This window comes from Acipenser ruthenus, chromosome 3, assembly GCF_902713425.1.
Source record: "Acipenser ruthenus chromosome 3, fAciRut3.2 maternal haplotype, whole genome shotgun sequence".
Classification (NCBI taxonomy): Eukaryota; Metazoa; Chordata; class Actinopteri; order Acipenseriformes; family Acipenseridae; genus Acipenser; species Acipenser ruthenus.
Window position 1 is genome coordinate 36037627 of NC_081191.1, and position 27479 is coordinate 36065105.

General features: G+C 39.5%; 1 protein-coding gene across 1 annotated transcript in view; it reads left to right on the forward strand.

The window, feature by feature from the left end:
* Positions 1 to 336: 336 nt before the first annotated feature.
* Positions 337 to 27479, forward strand: part of LOC117435368 (leucine-rich repeat-containing protein 3B-like) — a 42868-nt gene continuing 15725 nt past the window's right edge. The window contains exon 1 of the mRNA XM_034058463.3: positions 337 to 424. The gene's annotated coding sequence lies outside the window, so the exon portion shown is untranslated. The remainder of the gene's footprint in view (positions 425 to 27479) is intronic.

Sequence of the window (27479 nt, forward strand, 5' to 3'; positions counted from 1 at the left end):
ACATAAAACATGCATGTCCTACATTTTCTTTCAGTTTTCCTCGTTTTAAGTATTGGCTCTATAAACTGCCAATGACATTGAACATGTGTGACCTGGTAAATGCACAGTACAAGCTGACCAAAATAGGGGGCGGGGCTGTGGTAATTGTGACAAGAGAATTGAACGCTGTCCACGGCAAGCAACAGACCCTCCTCTGCTTTACTCATTCATTTCAGCCTGCACTCCCAGGGAAGCGCATCGAGCTTCTCTCTGGGACTCCTCCCTTTTCAACACACTCTTCTTGTGCTGAAGATCGAATACAGTTAGCAACTGTCTAGATGCAAACAGCAGAGATCAAGAAGCAGAGATCACACCAGTCAAAGGTATAATTACTACTTGGATAACTACGACGGGTGGTGTACTTCTTGATTGTATGCTGTTGCAGGTAAGGAAATGCATGAAGCCTGTTGCTCCATAAGCAAATGCTTTGAGGTTTCTAGTCATGTTTTCTTTGGATAATACAGTATTAACGCAATCTTACCCGGTGTAATTGTATATCTATCTATCTATCTATCTATCTATCTATCTATCAATCTATCTATCTATCTATCTGCTAAGAAATAAATAATAATAATAATAATAATAGATAGATAGATAGATGTGTGTGTGTGTGTGTGTGTGTGTGTGTGTGTGTGTGTGTGTGTGTGTGTGTTGTCCATTAGCATGACCACCTGTTCACGAACTATTAGGCGTACCCAGGGCGTACAGTTCATTTTTTAATGAAATGTGTTTTTTTTTTTTTTTAATGTTTTTTAAAATACCTGTTATCTGAATATATATTGTAAAGAATTTACTTTTTTTTTTTTTTTTTAGTTTACCTTAACTCAATACAATATTATTTTCAATGTAAAGATTTTGCACGTCCGCGTCTTTATTATAAGAATGGTTAGTTGTTTACTGGCGATTTAAATAACTGTATGTACATTTTTTTAAAAGTGCAAAACGGTTAGCTAATTACATTTTTAAAATTTATTTATTAATTCCTTATTATTCTGTGTTCGATAAATCATTTTTTAGGGGATGGCATATGTCCAGAATAACAGAAATCAAGTTATGCATTTCATTCATACTGAATCTGTAAATACCGAGTGGTAATAGCAATGTGTTTACATAACGAACCACATCAGCTGACAGTTCAGGGCAGCTGTGGCAACGCTGAGAATTCATTAAAAGAGAAAACAGTGCAAAGGCCCAGGGGAGTTCAACTTGGTGCTTAGCATGGAGTGTCAAGGTCTGTATTGCTGTTAGGATCTGCTAAGATGATTTGTTTTTGTTATTCTAAAATACTGTTTTAGTTCTTTAAAACAACATATAATGCAGGCTACATTATACAAGACTGTATTAGAAAGCATAATAATAATAATAATAATAATAATAATAATAATAATAATAATAATAATAATAATAATAATAATAATAAATGTCACCTATAAAAATACAAACTGGTTATAAAGATCTCATTTTGATTGCAAATAAGTCAGATTATGTTATATGTATTGTGAATTCTACATAAACCTTGTTCAGTGTGAATGGTGGCACAAAACAAATGCTAGTGTTATCCAAAGAATACGTGTTTTGAATATGTTTTGAATGTTGGAAAAATCTCTAGCCTACTGCATGTCCTCAATTTCAGGATGTTTGTTTAAGATGTTGTTGAAGGTATTATTTTATGATGTTGTGATGTTTATTTGTTTTTTTTGGCATGTTCCCTATTGGAAATGCATTTGGGATAGTTATTAATGTGTGTACATTTAGGAACAAATCATTATTATGGTACAATATGTAATATGGATTTTAATGTACACATACAGGTTTTACATCACATTATAATTAATTGTTTTAATACTTAAAAATACAGAAAATTACTACATTTTCAGGCGTTTCTTGCATTTTTTTAAAGGGAACGGTAACAGCAAATGTTATAGTACTAGTATGTGGTGTAACTGGGAATATACTTGGAAGATAAACAAAGCTTGCTTGCAAATGTGCATATTTAAATTAAATGCATGTTGATGTATTGTATTGCAATAGTATAAGTTGCTGGGACTCAACAGATTTGGCCATATTTATCAATGTCTTTATTTTATTGTTACAAAACTAGTAAGTTGTTTGCTATATTCCTTTCACAAAAAATTAAATTCTATAATTTCACTTCGGAGTAAAAATAAATAGTAATAAAATGTAGTACTGTAACCTCACAGATGGTATTTGAATGTAATAGCTTTGTACCTTTTGGAATACATTGCATAAAGCTGGAGTTATAATTTGGTTAAATAAGTTTGTGAATACTAGTATAGCTAGCCAATATAAGTAGTACTACAACACATTCTTTATATGCTTCCATTTTTTGTCCCATACAGTACATTCAATGCAAGCATATTTAACCTGAGTGACTTAAACATTGTAGAGCCGTTAAAAAATTCCTGAAGTTATATCTACAGCGCATAATAATGGGGAATGTTATCGAACTGACAGTAATCTAGTAAACAGGAAACGTTTCTCTATCACAGGGAAAGCGTAGGTTACCAGTAAAGGGCAGTGTTGTGTGACACACTGTAGTTTCGCATTGTGTCTTGTCCCCCTGTCGGTCAGCTGAGATGAGGTAAATGCTCTAAAATCACAGATGCAAAGGAGCCCAGCACTTTTGCATCGTGGTTTAGACCCCTGCTTGTGGTGTGCGGGGTGGCCAGTTTGCGCCCAGCCTCCACTGTGTTACACTAGGCCAGTGGTGCGCAATGTGGGGGGGTGCAGAGAGTCAGTAAGGGGGGGGGGGGAGGGGGGGTGCGACTATGACGAAATGGGCAGTTTTGGAAAAAAAATTAAAGGATAGAACATTTTAAATACATACATAAATGACAGCTAATGAGTCCAAGTTCTTACCTTTCAAATGAGCCGTTGATGATCACGCAAAGACTTGTAGAACCAGAGATATTATGTTTGAAGTGGCGAGTGTGTCAGTGAAACTGCAGTGAACAGGGGCCACAAGTGTAAAAAAAAAAAAAGAAAGCACTAATGTTTTAACAGGTATTTTTTCCTGGATTTAATGTAAATTGCATATTTTTTCCTAGATTTAACAAAAAAAGTCCAGATTTAGCTAAATACATAAATGTTAACAAACACATTCTTAAAAGTGGGAGTGTAAGCACAACTCTGCAGCACACAGTGCCAAATCCAATGTGTCAATGGGCGTGGGCTTCCATGTTAAACGGCTATGCACACCGGACGCAAACGATGCGAGTGAATAAAAACAAATTAAAACTATTGATTTAAATGGAGTAATGCACACTGCAAGCAAAGCGAGCGGCGCGAATGAAGCGAGCAAACATAGAAATACATTTGTTTTATTTGTATTTAAGCTACGCGCTGTTCGTGTGGCAATGGACCAATCAGAAATAAGGCCAAAGGTAGTGGCTGTCAAGCTGTCAGTGTCTCGCTCATGCAGAGATTACCACAGAAATAAAAAAAAAATCAACATCAATGAGAATTAAATTATTAAATTAAAAAAATATAATGTTCTTTATGATGCCAGTGTTTGTGGTTAGAAAGACAATACAAAGAAGGAAACCACATGGGAAGAAATAGCAGAACAATTGGAAATTGATGGTATGCTATCTCTCCTCATTTCACCTTCATTTTAGTCAAAGTGACGGGGAGTGCCACACACTGGTTTCGTGTTTCTGTAAAATGACTCTTCTTTGTTTTAATAATGTTTACCAGTAATAATAATCACATTAGCTCTTTAACACGCCTGTGGTATTCCCCGAACTGTTTCCTTTATTTTAGTGTGTGCTTTATTTATTTTATTTCGTCTCCACAAAAGGAGCAAAAGGAGACTAGCTACAGTTGTTTTTTTGTTTTTTTGTACTCGTGCTGTATTCGTGTCATTTGCTTCGCTCCCCGTGTGCATAATGTTTTTCAGATTTATGTTAGGTAAATGTTGAATGGGCAAGTTTAAAAAAAAGTTTTAAGTTACATGTATTTTTTCACTGATTTATTTGTTACAAATGTTGGCTAAATCTGGACTTTTTGTGGTTAAGGAAAAAATACGCGATTTACACGAAATCGAGAAAATAAACAACTGTTAAAATATAAAGTTAAGGTCTAATGTTTTAAAATGTGTGGGGGAGGGCAACAAAATGTATGTTAAAAAAGGGGGGCGGCATTTACAAAGTTTGCGCACCACTGCACTAGGCAATGGGAACAATTTCTATAACAAAGGGAAAGTGCAGGTTACAAGTGTACAGGTATGGCCAAAAGCTTTGCATCACCTAGAATTTTATGATTGAGACATTGACATCATGTAATCAAAGAAACTACAAAATGATATCACAGTCTACCGGAAGCCATAATACAATACATACAATATTTAGAGTTAGATTTTGAAAGGTCACATTTTTTGATTTTTGTCAGTTTTTCGTTAAGTGTAACAACTAGACTAAGAAGTTTATTTGAGTTATATTCAGTTTATTATTATTAATCACAGATAAAAAAAAATAATAAAAAAAATAAAATTTTTTTAGAGACTTCAATTCAGCCCCCTAACCCTTCTTTGTTCCAGGGCTAAATGGGTTAAATTCCCCCAATCTTTCTTGAGAATCATAATTCATACAGTCCCTTTTAGCTCTGGAATTAGTTTTGGCATAGGCAACTCTGTTCCCGAAGGGCCATTATGCATCAGATTTAACAGGTATAATGAAACAAATAACTGATTTAGTACCTGAATGGAGGTTTAATTAAACAATTAAGAACATTGTTGGAACAAAGACCTGGTCTGGAAGGCGCTGCATTACTCCCTTTAGAAGTACTCCATGCTTGTTGTGTTTCAACCAGTTGTACTTTCTGTTTGTTTCAAAGAAGTCCAGGAGATTATTCAAACAGGATCAGTCTTTTCTGAATCCATGTTTGTCGTCTTCTACAATGAGATATGCTCCCATAATGGGCTGTGCAAATACTCAGATTTTCCGAGTAATTCCTTTTAAGCCTATTAAAATGTGTTAATTTCACGGCAAGAAAAGATGAATTTCACTCATCTATACAATATTGAGAATGAACTTCTGCAGTGATTTAAAAAGCCGCTTGTAAGTGATTTTTTTTTCACCCAGGGCACTGACATTTTTTTTACTGCTGTACCGCAGAAGTGGCCTTAAACTGATACAAAATATTTTGCAAAACAAGCTAATGGACATGTCATTGTACATGTCATTTTTCCTTTGCTCTTCTTTAAATTGAATACTGGGATATGTATTTGTTTGTCAAGTTTAATCAGAGGTTAAATCTTGCCCAGGACTACAATCCAACAATTCATTGGGAGAGCAAAGTGTTTCTATGGAAACAAGCAAAGTGAAAACCAGGAAGTAAAGGAAAAAATATTTATTATCAAATTGATACAAGGAAGGCAAACAGATAATGGCAGATCAAATTTGAGTGGTTTTGGGCTCCTGAGTGGCGCATCCGGTAAAGGCGCTCCGCGTGGAGTGCAGAATGCGCCCTATAGCCTGGACGTCGCCGGTTCGAGTCCAGACTATTCCACTGCCGACCATGGATGGGAGCTCCCAGGGGGCGGCGCACAATTGGCCAAGCGCCGCCCGAGGGGGGGGGGCTTAGGTCGGCCAGGGTGTCCTAGGCTCACCGAGCACCAGCGAGCCCTGTGCTGTGGCGGAGTGTCCTGCCCCTATATATTTATTTATTATTATTTGTATTTTTGTTTGCGGCGCTGATCACGCATCCTTACTAAACTCGTGCAGACTGTGGCCGAGGGGTAATAAGATAATTAACAGCTAGTTAACCCCTCGGCCAGAGTATAAGAACCCGCAGCTGTCCGTGCTGCGGGGTGGAGTGTACAGAGGAGAGTACGGGGAGTGGAGAGAGCGAGGCGAAGAAGAGAAACAACTGCTAAGTATCTGCTTATTTGTTTATTTCTATTTGTTTGGCCAACGTGCCCTTTTGTTTTGTTGTGTTTTGTTTCTTTATATATTTTGGTTTATTGATTTAATAAAATCAGCTGAACGCCGTTGCGTTCAGTTTCACCCGCCCATCCACTGTTTTGGTTTCTGTACTTCCTGGTCCGTGACGTCACCACACCTCACCACTGCAAGCCATCCTGCCACAGCTGCCCAGCGCTGCGTTGTCCTCAGTTTGTCCATAATTGGTTATTTCAAACTGGGGAGAAAATGATAAAAACAATTGGCGACTACTTAATTAAAAAAACCAAAAACAAATTTGAGTGGTTTTAACTGGTTTTATCACAACAGTTTCTGTATTAAATTACACTGTCAGGTTGTTATTTGTACTCAGTTATTGTTTATATGAAGGAAAGCTGTGTTTTGTGATGTTCAGTAAACATGTTTTCAAGAGCTTTTGTTCTAATTGTATTAACACTAGAACCGCCGGATATTTGAGCAACCTAGAACCACCACGTGGGTCACTTTGACCCATACATTTTAAACTGCTTCGTTATGAAAATGAAAGACTACTATCAGATACAACTCAAAAGTTTTATTCATGAACATCATATCTAACATTTGCATCGCAGAAACACTGTATTTAAATGGAAAATTGAACATAAAGGCTTTATTTTCAAAATGAGCGCATATACAGCACGACTACAAACAGTGAAAAAAATTATAAAATACACATTTCAAAAGAAACGGTCTGTACACACAAAACTATAAAACCGAAATCATTGTTTCTAATACTACATAAAAAGAAAATATAACACTACTTCCGGTGTGACGGCTGCATTGTGCTCTATGGAGGAGCGCATGCGTCTGCCAGCTGACTGTGCCTGCATCCAGGAGCTGTGTGTAAACAGAGACGCAGTTCCATTGAACACTATTGTGGAAACACGTGTAAACTGGTACATACAAACCTGTAAAACTGAAATGTTTTTTTTTTCTAACAGTAATATAAAAAAAGAATATATAACATACATTTCATATTAGGCACATAAGTTGTTATCCTACCTGTCATTTCAGTTTGCTGAGTGCAGCTTGTCGTATTCCAATCAAAATGACTACTTTCAAGATTAAATATTTCCTTCTGATATATTCCCAGTTGCATTTCAGGAACAAAACGAAAGATTGTTGTCTCCCAGGTACATTGAAAAATAAGCAACTAGGCTTTCACTGAGTTTGCATCTTGACAAATCCACAATCATAGCAATCTCTGTCTCGTAGTCAGTCTACAATCAAAGAAAGGCTTGAAATAAAAAATAAAAAAACATGTGTGCTAGGAGGAGGAGGCGTGTCTTGTTTGCTGCATTTACAAAAAAAATATAATATCTTACATTATATTAAAAAAGATACATGTACTGTAATGCATGGGTCAAATTGACCCACGTGGCGGTTCTGGTAGAACTGTTTATAACTTTATCATTTTTGCGATTCTGGCTATGAAACACTGTCAGGATATTTAATTCATATATTTAGGAAAAGTCAAAAACAGACATACACATACGATTTACAACTTAAGAGTAATTAACATTTTAAATGCAAAATGGGTCAAACTGACCCACATGGCGGTTCTTGTGTTAATACATAATAACTTAAAACATAGAAAAGGAAATATCTCTCAAAAATCTCTGCCAGCTCCCTGGAGATGACTTCCCTTGTTTCTTTAAGTATTCTTGAGTAGATGCTTCTGCAACAATGCTTGGGTGTGCAGTGGGTTAAAGTTTTTTCACACTTTATAGTCCTGACACTGAGTAGTCTAACTTTTCTGTTGCTGTGAAGATAGTGACAATAATGTGTTGGCAAATACTTGTCTGTATTTGCTTTGCTGTTCATGTTGGTGGTTTTGTTTTGTTTGCACATTTGAAGTGCTAATTGCTTCATTTTCCTTCAGTTATTCTATTTTAAGCTTTCAAGAAGCCATAGCTGTTAGCAAAATGCCTGCAAGAGGTTTTCATATTGTTTTCAAATTATATGTAGATCTCTGCCGTGCCTTATAAACATCCCTTATATCAGGGGTCCCCAAACTATGGCCTGCGGGCCAAATCCATCCCGTGCAACTTTCATGACCAGAGGTGATCAGGATGTGAGTGGTGCAATAACATGGGAAAGCCACCCCTTTACCAGCAATGGTATCGGGGGGAAGATGGCAGGTTTACAGTCCTGATTAAACAAAAGAAACTCACTCCTAAACCCCAATCCTCCGTGCTCAAAACTGTGCTCCTTTCCTCCGGGATCGTGGTGAGTGTTGGTGCTGTGCTGTGCTGTGCTGTGCTGTGCTGTGCTGTGCTGTGCTACGCTGTGCTGTGAGGGACGTGCTCCGGGTTTGATGTTGGCTCCGTGGCTGCAGCTCCCGACTCTTACTCCTCTTCTATAACATAAAACACAAAAACAGCAACAAACACAAGCTCCGGCTGAATTGCATTGTCAGCGCAAAGGGGCTGTACTGACGTAGCTGCTTCCCCTTTGTACCCAAAGCTCCTCCCTGCAATCAACCCGTCGCCATGGTTTCTCCAGTAGATTGCAACGGAGTCCTTCCGGGTACGTGCAACTACGCGCTCCACCTAATATGGTCACCTTCCTGTTTCCGCCTACCGTCAAGGCTGCCCATCTAGGAGGAAGTATACCACCAACCTTACACAGCGCCCTTTCTGGACGGGAGGGAGATTTACAGTTCAAATTCTTCCTCTCTCTGTCACACCGGCCCGCTAATGTTGTGGAAAATTTCTATAAAAAATTACTCAGATTGAAAGCTATGCGATCTAAGCACTCTCACACTACCAAGAACACACAGAAACAGGCAGGAACAGAGACAGAACATTCACAGACACTCTCTTCTAACCTCCATTCCCATTGGATCAGCGGGCAAACTGGCAGCACGCTCCATTCAAGTTGCTAGGGAATCCAACCAATAAAAACATGATGACATACACAGGCAGTTGTTATCGCGGTGACACAACACAACTGGCCGCTGATCTGTTGTGCTTTGTTTGTACACAATTTGTTAAACTGCAACTTGGTTAAATAAAAATTAGACAAGAAGTGCTTGGAACGATATCTCTGTCTAAGAGTCCTGTCGAACCCCAAAACACCTTTCCTTCGTGTTTTAAGTTTTCACCAGCATCATGGTCTTTTGTTCCAACTAGTACCTCTGTGTTGATTCTGGGATCTCATCTTATTCCAGAGAAAGTTAATACTATAATATTAGTCATACTTTTTAATACAGCAAGCATAGTCAACAAAGTAGTATTGACTACTGTAAATACATCAGTAAACTATAGTACATATACCGGTAATTAAAGATGCTATAGTTAAACTATAGTAAATACTATAATGGTAAAACTATAGTTTCCGCAAAAATACAATGATAAGTTACTGTGATGAAACTATAGTAAATCCACTACAGTTTTACTATAGTATTTTTTTCCTGGGCTGGTACAAGTTTGTATATGGCCCTTTGGTAAAAAAAGTTTGGGGACCCCTGCCTTATATCTATTATGTGGATGGCTCAGGTTTCACCATGACTACCAAATTAATGGCTGAGCAATCGCTTTCACTGATCCTGTATTACCTATTCTAAATCTCTCTCTCGCATCTCACTCGCTCTTGTTCCTCCTCCAAACACACACCACCCGGAACCGAGAGAGCTTCAGGTTTATATGCCGGTGACCATCTCCCGATTTAGCAACAAATTAATCACTTAATTAATTCGGGAGATGGCCACCTTCTGCACGAGGTTTTTAATTACTCCTGGCAGAGGACGAGTGACCAACCTCGCCTCTGCCAGAACACGCTGAAACAAAACAAAACAATAACAAACGATGCGGCTACACCGTCATATATATATATATATATATAAATCATAAAACAAACATAAAATAACACAGGGGCGGAAGGGGAGACCCTGTTCTAAAAATAAATAACAAATAAATATACAGGGCTTTCTACCGCCCTGCTACACAAATGTTTTTTTTTATTTATTTAGAAAAGAAGAAAAGTACAGAAGTACATAGCACACCGTAACACAAACCAACCCCACCCCATCCCACCCAACACCCACTCCCCCCCCCCCCCCCCCCCCCCCACCCCATTGGTACCCCCCTTTCTCCTATGGACTTCACCCCACAGGACCTTACAATAATGCCCTGACAATGGGTGCAGCTCTACCCCGTATGGCAATAACTGTTAGAGGTGTGTACGAGGTCTTTAAAAGAGAGGTGTAAATGGCTGAAGCCAACCCTTTTGTTTTGCCCCTTTTGTCTAATAAAGTGTGATGTGGGTGCATAAGCAGCTGTGCTCCCCAGGGAACACTGTACAACCAAATAGTCGACTAGAGAAGTGACAGTCAAACTCGGAAACTGGTAGTTTTTTAATCGCACTCAAAGTAGCAAAGGATTTATAGATTTATTTTTAAGTGGTGACTAGTCGACTATTTTTACCTTGACTATTTGACTATTTTGTTCTTCACCCTAGTTACAGTCTCCAAAAGTAACTTTCATATAAAGGTATGTTGTTATGGTTTTGGATTCATTTTACATTCATAGAGGGCTGCATGGTGCATTGCGGAATTCACAGTTTGTGCCAGATTGATACTTTGATTTTGTTTACAGAATGTAGCATTTTTAATTTAAAAACTATTTTTTGGTGAATTTGTCTTTTGGTTGTACTGACCCATTCAGTGTATCAGTCATTTACAGGAAACAATGGAACATACCTTTGTAGACAGTATAAATGTAATATTTCTGGTTGGCATGTCCGATGACTGATAAATGTCAGCAAGTAAACTTTAGTTGAGACATTGTTATGTTAGATAATTTCAACAGTAATATGAACAGGTGTACAGATCTTGAACACACTATACTGTTCACATGTACTACTCACTAATTGTGAGGATCCGTGTACTGACTTTCTTTAGCACAGGTTCAAAATTCAGTTCATGGGGGACCTGCTTATGTATCTGTATGGTAGGTAGTAAAGGAGTAGAGAGATTAACCACAGTGCGGCCTCCCTAGCGCATCAGCATGACAACCGTCTGGACTGAGCTGAGTAGGGTACTTCTCTGGGGTCTTCAAGTGGGCACCTTCCATCCTTGGTGTTTCGTCGACTAGCCCACTACACCTGAAGAAAGTCAAGAATCGGATAGTTAAGACATTGCATGTAATGATCGTTTGAAGTAAATTTCCACCTTTTTAATAACATGTTAATTGAAAAAATGGGTAAGTCAAAACTTCCCGGAATATAATACGAGCACCTCTGAGATGTCTACCCACAATAAAGTAGTACAGAGAGGAATGCTGTCGAACAAACTGAAAAACCTACTGCTACTAGCACGGTGGTCAGACGTATTTTTTTATTTAACCCTTTGCAGTCCATTTATTAAGTGCGCGTCAGGTCCAATTTATTTTCACACGCGCAGTTAATTTTAGACGCGCTGTTTAAAAGTATTTTTTTTCCACAGTCAAACGGGTTTAAAAGGCCCTGCATATCAACAACGCACTCACTAGGCATCTCCAGCCCCGCCCCACCCTTTCGTTCGCTATAGCTTTCACATATGCTAATAAATAAATAATAATAATAATAATAATAGTCGTACATACCGATCAATCATCTCCTGATCACTCGTTTTATCACCAAACGCATCAATAATGCGATTCAAGTCATAATTTTATTACTATAACATCTGAAAAAAGCTCTGCAAATGTCCGTGATATTCTCTAAGCGCTGATGCAGTCACAGCCAGCTTGTTTCCTTATGGCCACTGTTATCTGATGCCAGGGGCAAGTATGACTAATCATGAGATACGCCCCTTTTTTTTTTTTTTTCGGCTTGTCTTGGCTCCTGTCGCTCCCACTCGGCCATTTAATGGTTTTCTCGGCTTTTTCCGGAGAAAAAACGACTAGAACCCCGTTTTTTGCGTCTTTTTGATGATGTCGGACAGGGTCCGACATTGGACCGGATAGGAATAATTGCAATGTCGGACCAGGTCCGACATAGGACCGCAAAGGGTTAAACAGAAATAAATTCAAATAGAATTGTATTAATCAGTTTTAACCCAACTTAAAGATATCTGAAACAAAAACTTTCATTCGCTCATTATTTGTCCGGAAGTCCATCTTGGATTTTTTATGCACGCTGTATTATCTTTGAGTTTCATTAGTTAAATAGTTATATTAAAGTAACATAACAATTCAAATAAAAAAGCAAACGTGTGCCACATTGTTTTGTTAAAATAGCAAATTCCTGACTTGGCTGTACAATATGTGCCTCTAAAAACACCATCTCTCACTGTAAACAGCCTGTCGAAAATGGAAGGAGCCGATTAAGCCCTAGTGCACTATGTCTGTACTGCAATAAAACATGAAGGAGTAATTTAAAATGGTAATGTTTTAAAAATATGATTTTTAAGTCCCCTGATGATCCAAAACTGCTACATCTCAAGTCACTGGAGAAATATATAATGAAATGTCTGAAGAATCCACCAGCTTTCTATCTTCATCCACAAACCCGACTAGATCCAACCAATGTGAGCGATAAAAATATCTGGTATACTCGCAGGCCATTATGAAAAAGCTAATATATATATATATATATATATATATATATATATATATATATATATATATATGGTACTGCCAGTTAATTTACAAGGGCTGTAGGCTGTTTATTATTTTTAAAACATTGTATACTGAAGAAAACAGGATAGAACAAATATAGAAGTCTTAAAAAGACAGCAGGGATGGCAAGCAATTCAGCAGGCGATGGACCCATGCTATTCTTCTATTGAGGATATAAAGTCACCTTATTTTATACTAAAAGGTTATCCATAATTAAAGGCACCAGAACAGGAGAGATCTAAAAATAATGTCATAACTGATTCTGTTTTATGCACAAATACTGATGAACTTAAACCATGCTAGCTGCTATAAAGAAATTGGACGACACCAAATGTGAGATAACTATAGGACAGCAACACTGAGGCTTCTCCCTCTTTTTATACTAATGCTGGTTCTCAGGACACCAACCTGTTGTGACATTAGGAGGCATAGCTTAATTCCTACCATATTGTATACTGAGACAGATGGGACCACGTTACACAAAACATTTCCTTTCAAATTGTCACATTGGTCTTTGTGGAATCCATTCAGATTCAAACCACTAAAAGCCTGTGCATAAATACAGTACCACTGCCAAGCATCAAGATACATTTCCTGATAACAGGTTTCTTTTATGACTTAAGAGGAAGGTGTGGTATTTATTTTCTTCCTTGGGTGCATTTTAAATGCTAATATTCTTTGTCCGAATATAAAAATGCGAATGGAAATAACCTCAAGGTTAATGAATAGTGGTTAGTTGTTAATGGCTGTATGTGGGAAACAGGTTTCTACTGTGTTTATTTACTCTTGGATTCAAAAGATTGAATATGGCTTCCAGGGGCGGTGGGGCCATGAGTATCAGTGCACTGCGTTCGATTCATTCAGATGTTTTTATTGGCTCAGAATGGGTGGCAGCTTCTAATTTGACTTTTCATGTTCCCAGACAAGATGACTCATTCTTTCAACTCAGCAGTTTAGAAATGGGGATGACTTCTGCACCTGAGGAGAAGTGCAGTAAACAGCACAACACAGGGAACCAGCCAGTTCTAAACTCTCCAGAGGGGTTGGAATCTGCCACAACACAATTACTCGAATCTGCACTTTGAGTTTACTGAGCTGAAAAAGGAAAATAGAGAGAGAGAGAGAGAGAGAGAGAGAGAGAGAGAGAGAGAGAGAGAGAGAGAGAGAGAGAGAGAGGAGGGTAGATAGAGAGAGATGCAATTCATGTTCCTCAAATCATATTATTGGGCAAAAACCATGGTTTTAAGAAGAGCTTATCTTGTGGCAATCTTTATGATTTGAGGAAAGTTCATACAAATAAAGTACATACCAGGTTTGACACATAAAAGTGCGGACCGAAGGACAGGTCATAACCAAGTTGTATGTATGTTGTCAAGGTGGACGGAAATAAGGTCCAGTTAGACATTCCATGTTGCTGTCCACTAAGAAGTAGCATTAAAATGGCACAATAAAATATATACCAATAACTAACTAAATATATGTCTCATAGAGTTTATGCAATGTCAAGGTTAGACCCCTTTGTGTAAGAGGTACTTCTGTATTTGTATATATGTGCATTATTATTATTATTATTATTATTATTATTATTATTATTATTATTATTATTATTATTATTATTATTATTGTTATTAATAATAATAATAATAAAGGAAATCATTAGCAACACACTACCAAAGTCAATTAAGTCCAACAACAAGCCTGGCTGGGATTATTGTGATATTCATCAGGGAACACAATAATTGGTATTTGGCAAAAATACAAGTATTTGTGGTTTAAGTGATTCAGGGAAACATCTATTGGAAAATGTCAGCTATTATCTCGTGAGATAATAACTTCCCGCAAGAACTCGTAATGCGAGCAGCGCTAACACAAAAGAAAATATACAGCATACAGAGATTTTGAGCTGCTTAAATTCTGCAAAGCAAAGTCGCATGTCTGTAATCGTTTCCTAATAAAAACAAATCTAAAAAGGATGGCTGTATCGCATCAAACATTGTGGTATGTTGTTTATGCAAGGCTGAAGTAAAATATGCTGGCGGTACCACCAACCTTACATATCACATTCGCCAGCATCACCTGGGGGTTTTAATTGCAGAAGGAATTTCAAGTTCCAGTGAACAAGTAAAGGCTAGTATGTCGATTTCAGGTCAGCAGACAATCACATCTATGCTAGGGGCGAAGTACCCAGCTAATTCTGCAAGGGCGAAATTCATCACGGAAAAGACTGCACGTTTTTTTAATTAAAGACCTCAGGCCATACAGAATGATTGATTCTGCAGACTTCAGAGGCTTGGTGAACGTCCTGGACCCACGATACAAGTACCCAGCAGGAAACAATTCAGAGGTTATAATACCACAGATGTACAACAAAGTCAAAGCTGAATTGCAGACTGCTAAACAAGTATGTGTTAACGTATAATAACTCTGGCATTTATTCACACGTGTTGAGTTAAAAAAAAACAAAAAAAAAACATGTTTAATACAAATGAAAATAAAGATATTATTTAGTCCAGGTGTAAAGTGTAATTATTTTTGTATGTTGAAAATGTTTTTATGGCAGTAAGATCTATATAAAAATGTATTGTTTTCATGGACTTGATATTTATTTAGACAGGCAACCCAGCACTTTTTGTCTATTTTTTAAATTGGGAGCACGTACTTCAGAGGATCCAACAAAAATGAGTGACTGGGCATTTCATATGAGAGTTTAATTTGTTAAATTACATTCTAATACTTTAAATTCCATAAAAATGACAAAAAGCACAGTTTATATATGTAGATTTATTTCGGTAGCAAAAAATCAACATCAGCATCATTTAGCATTGAATTTCAATATGTATCGCAATACATTTTGTCTTCTGTATTGCAATATATTGAAATACAGGTCCTCAGTCCCAATACCCACCCCTACCAATTAGCCACTACAAAATATCAAGTCAAAACTTCAGAAATCTTTAATAACATAGGGCCCGGTTTTGAAGCAAGAGCAAAGGTGATACCACATTTTTGGACTGGAATGAAATAATTCTAACAGTCTAAATCTAGCAAGAAACGAGCAAGAAAATGCTCATTCCTGCAACCAACAACAAACAACACTTTTTGATTTATACAGCACATATAACAACAACAACAACAACAAAAAGGTTTTGCTTAGTTTTTATATAATTTTAATGACAGCACAATCATGCCCAGATAATTTATACCAGACAATTACTGCTAGAAATCCTTGAAATAAATAGCAGTACAAGAATTGCCACTGAATTGCCTAATGTAAAATACTTCTGGTAATTTTGCTTGGAAAGTGAGAGGGTCTGACTGGGGAGCAATATACCTGTCAATTTTTCTAGCTATGATGCAATTTTCATTATCATTCCAACATGGTAATTTCCTCTGGTAGACATTTGTAAGATTAACATCTGTCTTTGGTTCTGAACACATAAAGAATGTTTTAAGAAAAAAGAAGGGTATTTAATATTGTGCATGAAACAAGTATGTAATTAAAATGACAACTAGAGTCAAGTATGTTCAGAATCAATCAATATGTGCAGGATTTACTTAGCTAGTTTTCTTAAATAATGATTATATCAAGTGTTTTGTATATATATACATATATTTTTAATTTTACATGGCTATATTAAAACACCTATTCAGATTTAAACTCGAAAGCACCTATGAAAATGGCTCCTGGGACTGTCAAAACGGCTGTGCAAATGACTTTTTCTCCTTGGTTGTTATTATAAGTGCAAAGTAGCTATTTCACACATCATTAACCTATTAGGAATGACCAATGTCAGATGCTTAAAATAGCTCATCGATTTTGTTCACATACATAGTGTCAAGAAGCATTTTAAGGTTCAGAGCTTTTAGAAAAGGAACTTTACCCTAGAATGGAACTGTTTGGATTATCAGAACATTAAAAGATAACATTATATATATCCTCATTTTTATACCCCAGTGAAACAGGAAGCCAAAATATAGCTTATTATCTGTGTTGTTTATTTTATACAGCCTTTTTTGCTCATCTTTATCAAGGGTGCCAATAATTTTGGAGGTGACTGTATATATATATTAGGGCTGTCAATTAATCACAGTTAACTTCTGCGATTAACACGTTAATTTTTTTGCCGATTAATTTTTTTAACGCGCGTTAATCGCATTGCTGTGTCTTAACTCCCAGCCGCGGCAGCATTGGATTGAGTGTGAGTGCAGTTATTGTTTAAATAGAAAGTTAGTCACTGAACCGCTTAATGGAGCAAAGCACTAAAAATGAATGGGGGTTTTATTTTATTTTATTTTGTATGTTCTGACGGCGCACTGGACAGAAATACGCTTAATTGGCTACTGTTGAAGTGAGTTCCAGTATCACACGAGTACATATAGTCTGCTGCGTGTTGAGCACGCCTTCACTTCTCAAAATACATGAGCAGCTCTTCTGCTACAGACAAAAACAATACAACAACAAATTAAACCCACCAGTTTCGACAGAAATTCAGGATCACTGCAAGCCCATGAATCAAGCTAAGAATGATAATACAGTAAGCACTCAGATATCCGTTACCCAGATACACGTCAGTCGCCTTTTACCGCCCTTGTATTAAGAATAAAATCAATCCCCATTATATATATATGAACAAATTAATGCACTTACCCATGAAACACGTTTTCCGACTCCATCACTAGTTTTCTGATACAAAGCCCATCTCTTCAATGTTACAATTTATCTGAATATCCGTCACAGGCTGCATTTTTTTTTTATTCTCTCTAATGCCAAATCTGTCTTATACTGTACAGTTACATAGTGCTTCCTCCAGTTTTACCTGACGAAAATGCAGCCAAAACAAAGCGAACAAGACAAGCTAGGGTAACGTAACAGTTACTCATTAAACAGTTTTAGATACTGTGATGTATTTTTATTTTTTTTGCAAATATCTTTTATTTGCAAGTGAACTGTGACATTAGGGCCTTATCGAGCACTATATTCTGCAATTTTGAATACTGTTTTAATTCTGGAAACTGTGTTGTTGTTGTTGTTTTTTTTAATCTTTTGATTTTGGTAAATTGCATTGCCTTTTATGTTTTATGCAATTCTATGCATGGATAACAATAGGTTAGAGAAGATGACCACCAACCATACCTTTGGGATATGTCTGCTACAGGTCAGGTATTCACTGAGCATTTTATATCAAAGCTGCTGTCCTCGGTCCCGCCTGCCGAGGGAATAAGTAGTCACTCTGCGGAGCTCAAATCCTCTTTTGCATGCAAGTGAAGGTCTGGTGGTCGTCTTCTCTTTCAGGGAACCGGGGTTACATCCGTAACTTATCGTTCCCTTTCAGTTCGAAGACGATCTGTGTCTTCGCTGGGATGTCTTGCTGCTGCCAACTAGTGTTAGTGGTGCGAGCGTGCAACCTCAAGGACCCTTGTGCCTAATGAAGGCATAGAGGGATCTACCACATTAAGTTGGTAGAATCTGGTGAATGTATGCAGCGTAGCCCAGCTAGCCACAATACAAATGTCAGTCAATGAAGCTCCTCTAAAGAGGGCCCATGATGTAGCTGCACCTCTGGTAGTGTGCGCGGCCACCCTCCCAGGTGGGGGTAGGTGAGCATTAGTATACGCAGTTGAGACTGTGTCCACAATCCAACGAGACAGTCACTGCTTAGAATGGGCTTGACCCAGGGTCTTTTCACCATGACAGACAAAGAGCTGGTCAGACTGACGCAGTGCTCTCATCCTATCCACATAACATCTCAATGCTCTAACAGGGCAGAGGCAATTCAATCTCTGGTCCGTCTCCTCCGCAAAGGGAGGGGGATGGAAAGCCTCTAGCTCCACTGATTGATTCAAATGAAAAGCCGTAATCACCTTAGGGAGGAAAGCAGGGTTGGTGTGCAATGATACCTTGTTTCCATTGTCCCAAATATGCATACAGGAACTGTGCACTGACAGAGCCTGTAGCTCACTGACCCGCTTAGCGGAAGTGATGGCTAATAAAAAGGCTGTCTTCATAGAGAGATATTGCAACTCTGTGGAATCTATCGGCTCAAATGGGGCCTTAGTGACAGCCTCCAATACCACGTCCAGACTCCATTCAGGGAGGACGTCCTTCTTAGGAGGACGTAACCTCCTAGCACCCTTCAGAAAACGGGTCGCTAATATATGAGCACCTGGGGACACTTAGTCAATGGAGACATGGCATGCAGATATGGCTGCTAGGTACACTGTCATTGTAGAGGGGGATCTACCCGCCTCTAACAGATCTTGCAGAAACTGCAAAATAGTTGCTATAGGGCAATAAATGGGGTCATGAACTCTGGTCCTGCACCAATTTTGAAAATAATTCCATTTATAGGTGTACAATGCTCTTGTGGAGGAGGCTGTAGCATTCTGCAGTGTACCGACGACTGCGTTTGAGAGCCCTAAGGTGGACAGACAGTCCCGTTCAGGGGCCATACCCACAGTTGGAGTCTGCCTGGTTCTAGGTGCCAGAGGGTGCCTTTTGCCTGACTGCAGAGATCCATGCACAGTGGGATCTCCCAGGACTGGCACTGCAGCAGCTGGTAGAGGTTTGAAAACCAGATTCTTCTGGGCCATCTGGAGGAAGGCAGAGAGTAACAGTATCGGCGGGAATGCGTACAAAAGCGCTTTTGGGCCATTCGTGGGCTAGGGCGTCGACGCCTAGTGGACCTACAGGGGGAAAATGAATCATCTCTGCCGCTGCAAAGAGATTGACTTGAGCTTCCCCAAAGCGTTCCCAAATGCGCCGTGCCACCTGAGGGTGCAGTCGCCATTCTGATGGGTGAGGGCCCTCCCTTGAAAGGAGGTCCGCTGCCCAGTTCACCACTCCCGTGAGATGGACAGCCCGGAGGGATAGTAAGTGCCTCTGTGCTCAGATCAACAGCTGAAGCCCTCCCTGGTGGTTCACGTACGCACCTACTGACATGTTGTCCATGTTGACAAGGACATGTCTTTTCTGGAGCACAGGAAGGAAGTGTTGAAGTGCAAGGTGGACTGCTCTCAGCTTCAGCCCACTTATGTGCAGGGATGTCCAGCGGCCCGACCAGGTGCCGTGGACTCCGCTGCCTGCCCAGACTTCCCCCAAACAGAATTGGATGCGCCTGTTGTCACCACTTGATGGTTGTGTATCACTGCCATCCTTATGCCTTCGCTCAAGTGAGAGGTTTTCCTCCACCAGTGTAGGGCTTCCCAGCATAGGCGAGACACGGTCAGCTGACAGGCCTGGAGGCTGCCTGGGACAGTTCAATTGGAACTGCCTTCCTGAGCGCTGATGTGCTGGGGCCCCACGTCCGGCGTTCCCCCGTCCTTGCTGACGGCTCCATGTATTAGCTGCTGCAGAGGCCTGAAGGCGGTGCCTCAGGTCCCCACGTGGCGCAGTGGGGATTGGAACTGTCCGGGTTACCGTGGTAACTGCCGGACGCCATCGCTTCCGCCTCTCTCGTGCCGGAGCACGGGAGGCGAGCATCACAGCCACCTGTCGAGACACTTCTCACTCCCTGTGGGAGCGTTGCAATATTTCCGCATCCGGGACACTTGCCTGAGACAGGCACAGCTGTCCCTTGAATTTGCGCAAATTCCACAGGATGTCCTATCTGCCATGGCAGTAGAGGAGTGCTGTATGCCCAGGGACTTGACACACAATGTGTGTTTGTCCTGTGGGGGAAGTTTCCTCTTGCAGGACATGCACAGGTGAAATCCCGACATCAGAAATAGACCTGTTTGGCACACAGTAAGTCTGGTCATGGTGCACTACTTCCCCGATCAGCCTGTTAGCCACTGCTTTAGCACAGATTTTATAATCAGTGCACAAGAGGCTGACTGGCCTGAGGTTCTTAATACAACAGAGATCCCCTGCAGAAAAGAAACTCGAGGCGCCGAAAACTGGTGAGTCCTGGAGGCACTGAGGATGCCGAAGCACCAAGGCTACACTATTGTAGGGCACCGAGAAACTCGAGGAACCGAAAACCGGCGAGTCCTGGAGGCACCGAGGATGCCGAAGCACTGAGGTGCCGAGGCTGAGCAACACTGGGGCACTGACGGCACAAGGCCGCAGGCGTCAAAGCCGAGACACTGGGGAGCCGAAGCACCGGGGGCTTCCAGCACCAAGGGTACTGAGCTGTGTGTCTAGTCTGGGCTGTTTGCAGTCACACAGCCAGGGACAGTGCGTAGCTTGCAACAGTATGGAGTATAGCCTACAGAGAGTTGCAGTGCAGTCACACAACCGGTGCAACGCGAAGCTTACAGCGGAGTGGAGCAATCCTCAGGTGCCATCTGGAACTCGTGTGGTACACAACCGATGCAGCGCGAAGCTTGCAGTGGGGTGACACAGCCTACAGACCTGGAGAAAGAGACAGAGAGAGAAAGAAAGAAAAAGAAAGACACAGAAAGAAAGAAAGAAAGAAAGAAAGAACGAAAGAAAGAACGAAAGAAAGACACAGAAAGGCAGTAGCACACACAGACACTTGACAGCAAGCTAGAGTGTAAGGGTCCCTTTTTTTTTTTTTTTTGGACCTTCACCGCTTTTTAGGGTGAATGGTTCGAATGTGTGGGATCTGCTCAACAATATGTCCAGGTAATACCAGGCCTAATGGAGTAAGGCAGTATACGTGGCTTAGAGCTAGTGCCACTATTTTTTCATGTGCCAGGTTAGACTGTTTTTATATGTTTAATCATCATTTTAACTATGTGAAGAACTGTGTTATTGTGCCTAGTGGGTTGTCTGATCATGGGATTGTTTTAGTCACTGTTGTATTGCCTTCTTTAAGGTCACATAGTCCATATTGGCATTTTAATACCAGACTTTTAGAGGGCGCTCATTTAAAAAAAACTGTTTTGATTTTTTTGGGAGAAGAGGAGGACTAACAGACAGACTTTCCGCTCTTGGAGGCAATGGTGGGATTTTGGGAAAATCCAGATAAAACAGCCTTGCCAACAAAACATTAAAGATGTTACTGTAAGTCTTAGTGAGGTGAGATAACAGCTGGAGGCTGATGTTATACAGCTGGTTAAAGCTCTGGAGTCCCAGTATAATGCCCAGTTAATTAAACATTAAAACTTTAAGAGGAAGATGTTGCAGGAATTGTTGGACACCAAGGTGCAGGGTGCACTGGTGCGCTCACGTTACCAACATACAAATTACATAGAAACTCCCTCACAGTATTTCTTCAATTTGGAGAAAAAAACAGCTGAGAGTAAGCAGATCCCCTGTCTGAGGACAGACTCGGGGGAGGAATTGCAGTGACCGGCGGCCATTCGGCGCTGTGCTTTGGATTTTTATTCTAAACTGTATACTGCGGATAACATCTCACAGGATAGTGAGACAGAGTTGTTTTTTCAGAAGCTCCAGCAAGTCCCTGAGGGGGACAAGGGTACCCTAGATCGTCCTCTTACACTGCAAAAACTGTGTACCGCCCTGGAGGGGCTTCATACGGGCAAGACTCCAGGTATCGATAGCTTGCCTGTGGGTTTTTTTTAAGCGTTTTGTCACAAGTTGGGTGAAAACCTCCTGCATGGGATCTCTGTTGTATTAAGAACCCCAGGCCAGTCAGCCTCTTGTGCACCGATTATAAGATCTGTGCTAAAGCAGTGACTAACAGGCTGAGGACTGTGATCGTGGAAGTTCTCCTTTCCCGGTGCACAGGGGGGTACGTCAGGGTTGCCCACTGTCAGGAATGCTCTATTCATTAGCCATTGAGCCGATAGTATATAGGCTAAGGACACAATTGAGTGGAATATCAGTGCCAAATTGCCAAATGGAGCCAGTGAGAGTGACAGTGTATGCTGATGACATCATTGTCTTTATTGCTGGACAACATGATGTGTCGATTCTGTTCCATTGTCAGGAGGCTTTTTAAAGAGTGTCCTCTGCACGTATTAATTGGGCTAAAAGTAGCGCCACTTTGTTGGGCAGTTGGTAGAGACAGGTGCCCCCAGGGTTACAAGGGGGGATGCAGTGGAGGAGGGGGGTGGTGAAGTGTCTGGGGGTGTTCCTGGGTAATTAATTGGGAAGGGGTGGTGGAGAAGATGAGGGGCAGGTTACAAAAGTGTCGCTGGTTGCTTCCCCTGCTTTCATATAGAGGCAGAGTATGAATTATAAATAACTTAGTAGCTTCCATGTTGTGGCACCGTATGGCTTGCGTGGAGCAACCTGCAGAGCTGCTCAAAGAGTTACAGAGTATTTTGTTGCAGTTCTTTGGGGACAGGTTGCATTGGCTGAGGCAAGGGGTGTTGTACCTGTCCCGGGAGGAAGGGGGACAGAGGTTAATTGATCTGATGAGCAGAGTTTCCACTTTCCAGTTGCAGGCTCTGCAGAAGCTGCTGTTCTCCACAGAGCCACTGAGCTGGAGGCCTCTGGCTTTCAGTTTTCTGAGGAGAGTTGGGTTATGATAGGCACCTTTTTTGTTACACTGAAGGGCTGGGCTTTTCACAGCTTCCACAGTTTTATAGGCGTGTGCTGCATGCCTGGAAGTTGTTCAGAGTGGAACGGGATGTGGAAGCGAATAGTGTGTACTGGTGTCTGGAGGAGCCCCTGGTTAATAATCCAGCTTTGAAGCTCAAAGTGTTGGAATCACCCAGTTTCGTAACTATGATGGTGCAGGCAGGAGTGGCCAAACTGGGAGCCTTGCGGGGCCCAGGACTGGTTGGCTGGAGTAGCCCTGAGGATCTGGCGGCACGGCTGGGGCTGCATTTGGTATATGTAGTGGGAAAGTTCCTAAGTCAGTTATGTTCAGCGTAACTGCCTCAAGTGGTGTGCAGGATAGTGTGGAGCCAGGTTTTAATGTGCCAGAGGACCCTTTCTCCTCGCTGATTGAAAGTCCTGCACTGAAACAAACACACATTTAAGAAGGAAAGCTGCTGCATCCTGTCAGACTCACTAGTTTCTCTTTCTCAATGTGGGAGAGGACGGAGCTATACAGGGTGTGTGTGAGGGTGAGGCATGTTGCCGTCCTGCAGGGAATCCATGACACTCCTTGGAGGGAGCATTTGAGTTTAGGGCTGGAGGTGCGGCCGGAATGGAGAACTCTATATAAGTCCATTTTACCAAAAAGATCTGGAGATTTGCAGTGGAGAATACTTCATACCATTATTGCTGTCAACTCTTTTCTCAGTATAATATCTCCTGGAGTGACAGATAACTGTCTTTTCTGTGGAGAAAGGGAGACTTTTTCATGGGTACATGGCTTGTTCCAGACTGCAGCACCTGATTGCAATGTTAGCTGTTTCTTTCAGAGGCTCGATCTGAGTTTTAATAAGGCAGTTTTTATAATGGGAGTGCCATATCGGCAAAATAAAAGATTGAAATATCAGATTGCAAATTTTATTTTGGGACAAGCCAAACTGTCAATTTTAAAGAGCAGGAAAAGGAAGATGGCTGGCAAGGACAGAGCAAACATGCTCAGTAAATTTAAGTTTTGCTGGCCACTAGAATTAAACTGAAATATAGTTTTTATAGTATGATGAATAATACTGAAACGTTTGAATGTATCTGGTGTGTAGATGATGCTCTTTGAATGTTAAAAGACAGTGAGTTGTCAATGATGTTTTAAGGTTGCGCTTTGCACTTTGTAGTGTTGTTGTTTGTTTTTAAAAGTTATTTGTTTTGTCTTATTGTGTTGGTTTTTTAATTGCTAAATTTTGTGTGTAGGAAGAAAATAATGTTGTTCCGCTGAGGAGGCTGCGGCTAATCCTCAAAGCCTGCAATAATCTTCATCTCATCTGTATTACTTATTTTAAAATTGTGTAAAGAACATTTAAGTCAAAGTCAGTCTCTCTCTCTCTCTCTCTCTCTCTCTCTCTCTCTCTCTCTCTCTCTATATATATATATATATAATACATGGATGAATGCTATATTTGCATCCTGAACCATTCGAAAAAAGGCATAATACTGCAGTAGTGACGTCAAAATGGCATACTCGTCGAGATTATATTTGACCTTTGACCCATATTTGACCACTTTCAACAAAATATCTCATTTTAAATCACTCAACAACACCCACAATTCGTGGTTTTTAGGCACTTTTAACAAATCTGTCTCTCTGAAGATTTACAATCATCCTCCAGCAACGGCAGCACCAACCAAGCGAACAAGACAAATAATCTTCGACTGCAACTAAAATTGCATGGTACAGACGTCATAATCACAAACTACAAAGATCTTCTTCTCCCAAACCGCTAGTCCGATTGAAACAAACCCAATGGCACATATGATCATAGTGTGGTTGTCTTTAAAGGGTGTTAAAGGGAATTTGCTACAATAAACATGGCGGCCACTTTGGATGACATCATTAACATAAAAACTGGCTTAAAAAAACATTGTTTCTGAAACCGCTAGTCCCATTGAACCAAAATAGGCACACATGATCCTAGTGTGGTTGTCTTTAAACATTGTTCAAGAGAAGTTGCTACAACAAAAAACATGGTGGCCATGTTGGATGACCTCATCAACTTACAAAACTGGCTAATAACTCCTTATAGAGTGCAGATATGGTCATGGTTACTATGGAACACATATAGTAACCCATGTATGCTCTATCAAAAAATGCCATTGTCCATGACATTTGACCTTTTCTAAAGGTCAAATGTACAACTGGCTTTTAACTCCTGAGAGTGCACATAGGGTCATGGTTACTATGTAAAAATGCCATTCTGCACTATTTGCTAAAGTGTTTGGTACTGATACTGGCATTTTCCACTATTTGCTAAAGTGTTTGGTACTGGTACTGTTACTCGCATTCTCAAAAATAATATTTGAAACAGATTTTAGCACAATGGAGATTACAACTTTACTTATTTTCCATCTAAGGTGAAAGCATAAGAACAATTATATTAAAAACTGTCCATTTAAGATGGACCTCCAAATATCGCCTTACTATATTGGTCCCTTGCCTTGTATATAGGCGGCTTACAAAAAGGACAGTGATACAACTGACAACATTGTGAGCAGCGTTTTAATGTAAGCAGCTTTCATGCCTTCAACACAGTGATATGTAAATGAAAAAAAAAAGAGAGTTTGTTACGCTTAAGTAAGAACCTCAACTATAGGTACAAAATAGCTGTTACAATTAAAAGTTATACAGCCTAATTAGGTCCATACATGTGGGCTTCACTTCAACCATTTTAAAATGCTATGTCCAGCATAGGAATAGTAAATCACTACACTCGTACTTATAATGTCATGGGAAAAAAGTTTAATTTTCCAATTAAAAATGTAAACATTGTATCCGTTCAAACACTGGGCATAATATATCAGCATTTAAACAATACAATGAATATATACTACTATATTACTATAAATACGATTTATGTGCATAAAGCATAATTGAACTAAACATTTTTATTATTAGTGGATTTAAATAGATTTTTTTAAAAGTGATGTTTTGTATTTTAATCCAAGTCATACCAAGTACAATTCGCACGTAGCAACGTGATTAACAGTAAATGTATGTATATTTATAAGTCTGTTAATGTAACCAGCTACCCATAAAATTAGTTTTGGTAGCTAAATATATGTATAATTTTAAGCAAAGCAATAGCTATGGTCAAATATACATTTCTTTCTTTGTTTGTTTTTTAAACATTTATCACTTACCGATGTCTCTTCAACAACGTACTTCACTCCACCAACTCAATATGGGTACAACCTTCTAGGTTAAACAATAACATTGAAAGCAAGATATCACCCTTATCATGTGATCGGGCTGCAGTGTAGAATGATGAGCTACATGGCTTGAGCCTCTGGTCTGCAGAGACACACTTCTCGCAAAGCATATAACAGACTACCAGCATTTCTGCTGTATTCACAATAAAATAACACACCAAATAGCAACCTAAATGTTATACATTTGTTTAATTCTAACAAACAATAACACTAATAAAATAATCTGAATAGTGCAACTGGTCCAAAATGTTGCTGCTGCAAGAATACTGACAAGTGCCAAACAAACTGAACATATTACATTGTCTTGGAAACTTTGCATTGGATCCCTTTCAAATAAACGGTTATATTTAAGATTCCTCTGTTGACCTTCAAGGCTGTCTGGGGACTATAGCTATTTTAAGCATCTGATATTGGTCATTCATAATAGGTTAATGATGTGTGAAATAGCTACTTTGCACTTATAATAACAACAAAAAGTAATTTGCACAGCAAGATTAACCTCTGTTTTGACAGTCCCAGGAGCCATTTTCATATGTGCTTTCGAGTTTAAATCTGAATAGGTGTTTTAATATAGCCATGTAAAATTAAAAAAAAAAAATATATATATATATATATATATATATATATATATATACAAAACACTTGATATAATCATTATTTAAGAAAACTAGCTAAGTAAATCCTGCACACATTGATTGATTCTGAACATACTTAACTCTAGTTGTCATTTTAATTACATACTTGTTTCATGCACAATATTAAATACCCTTCTTTTTTCTTAAAACATTCTTTATGTGTTCAGAACCAAAGACAGATGCTAATCTTACAAATGTCTACCAGAGGAAATTACCATGTTGGAATGATAATGAAAATTGCATCATAGCTAGAAAAATTGACAGGTATATTGCTCCCCAGTCAGACCCTCTCACTTTCCAAGCAAAATTACCAGAAGTATTTTACATTAGGCAATTCAGTGGCAATTCTTGTACTGCTATTTATTTCAAGGACTTCTAGCAGTAATTGTCTGGTATAAATTATCTGGGCATGATTGTGCTGTCATTAAAAGTATATAAAAACTAAGCAAAACCTTTTTTTTGTTGTTGTTGTTATATGTGCTGTATAAATCAAAGAGTGTTGTTTGTTGTTGGTTGCAGGAATGAGCATTTTCTTGCTCGTTTCTTGCTAGATTTAGACTGTTAGAATTAT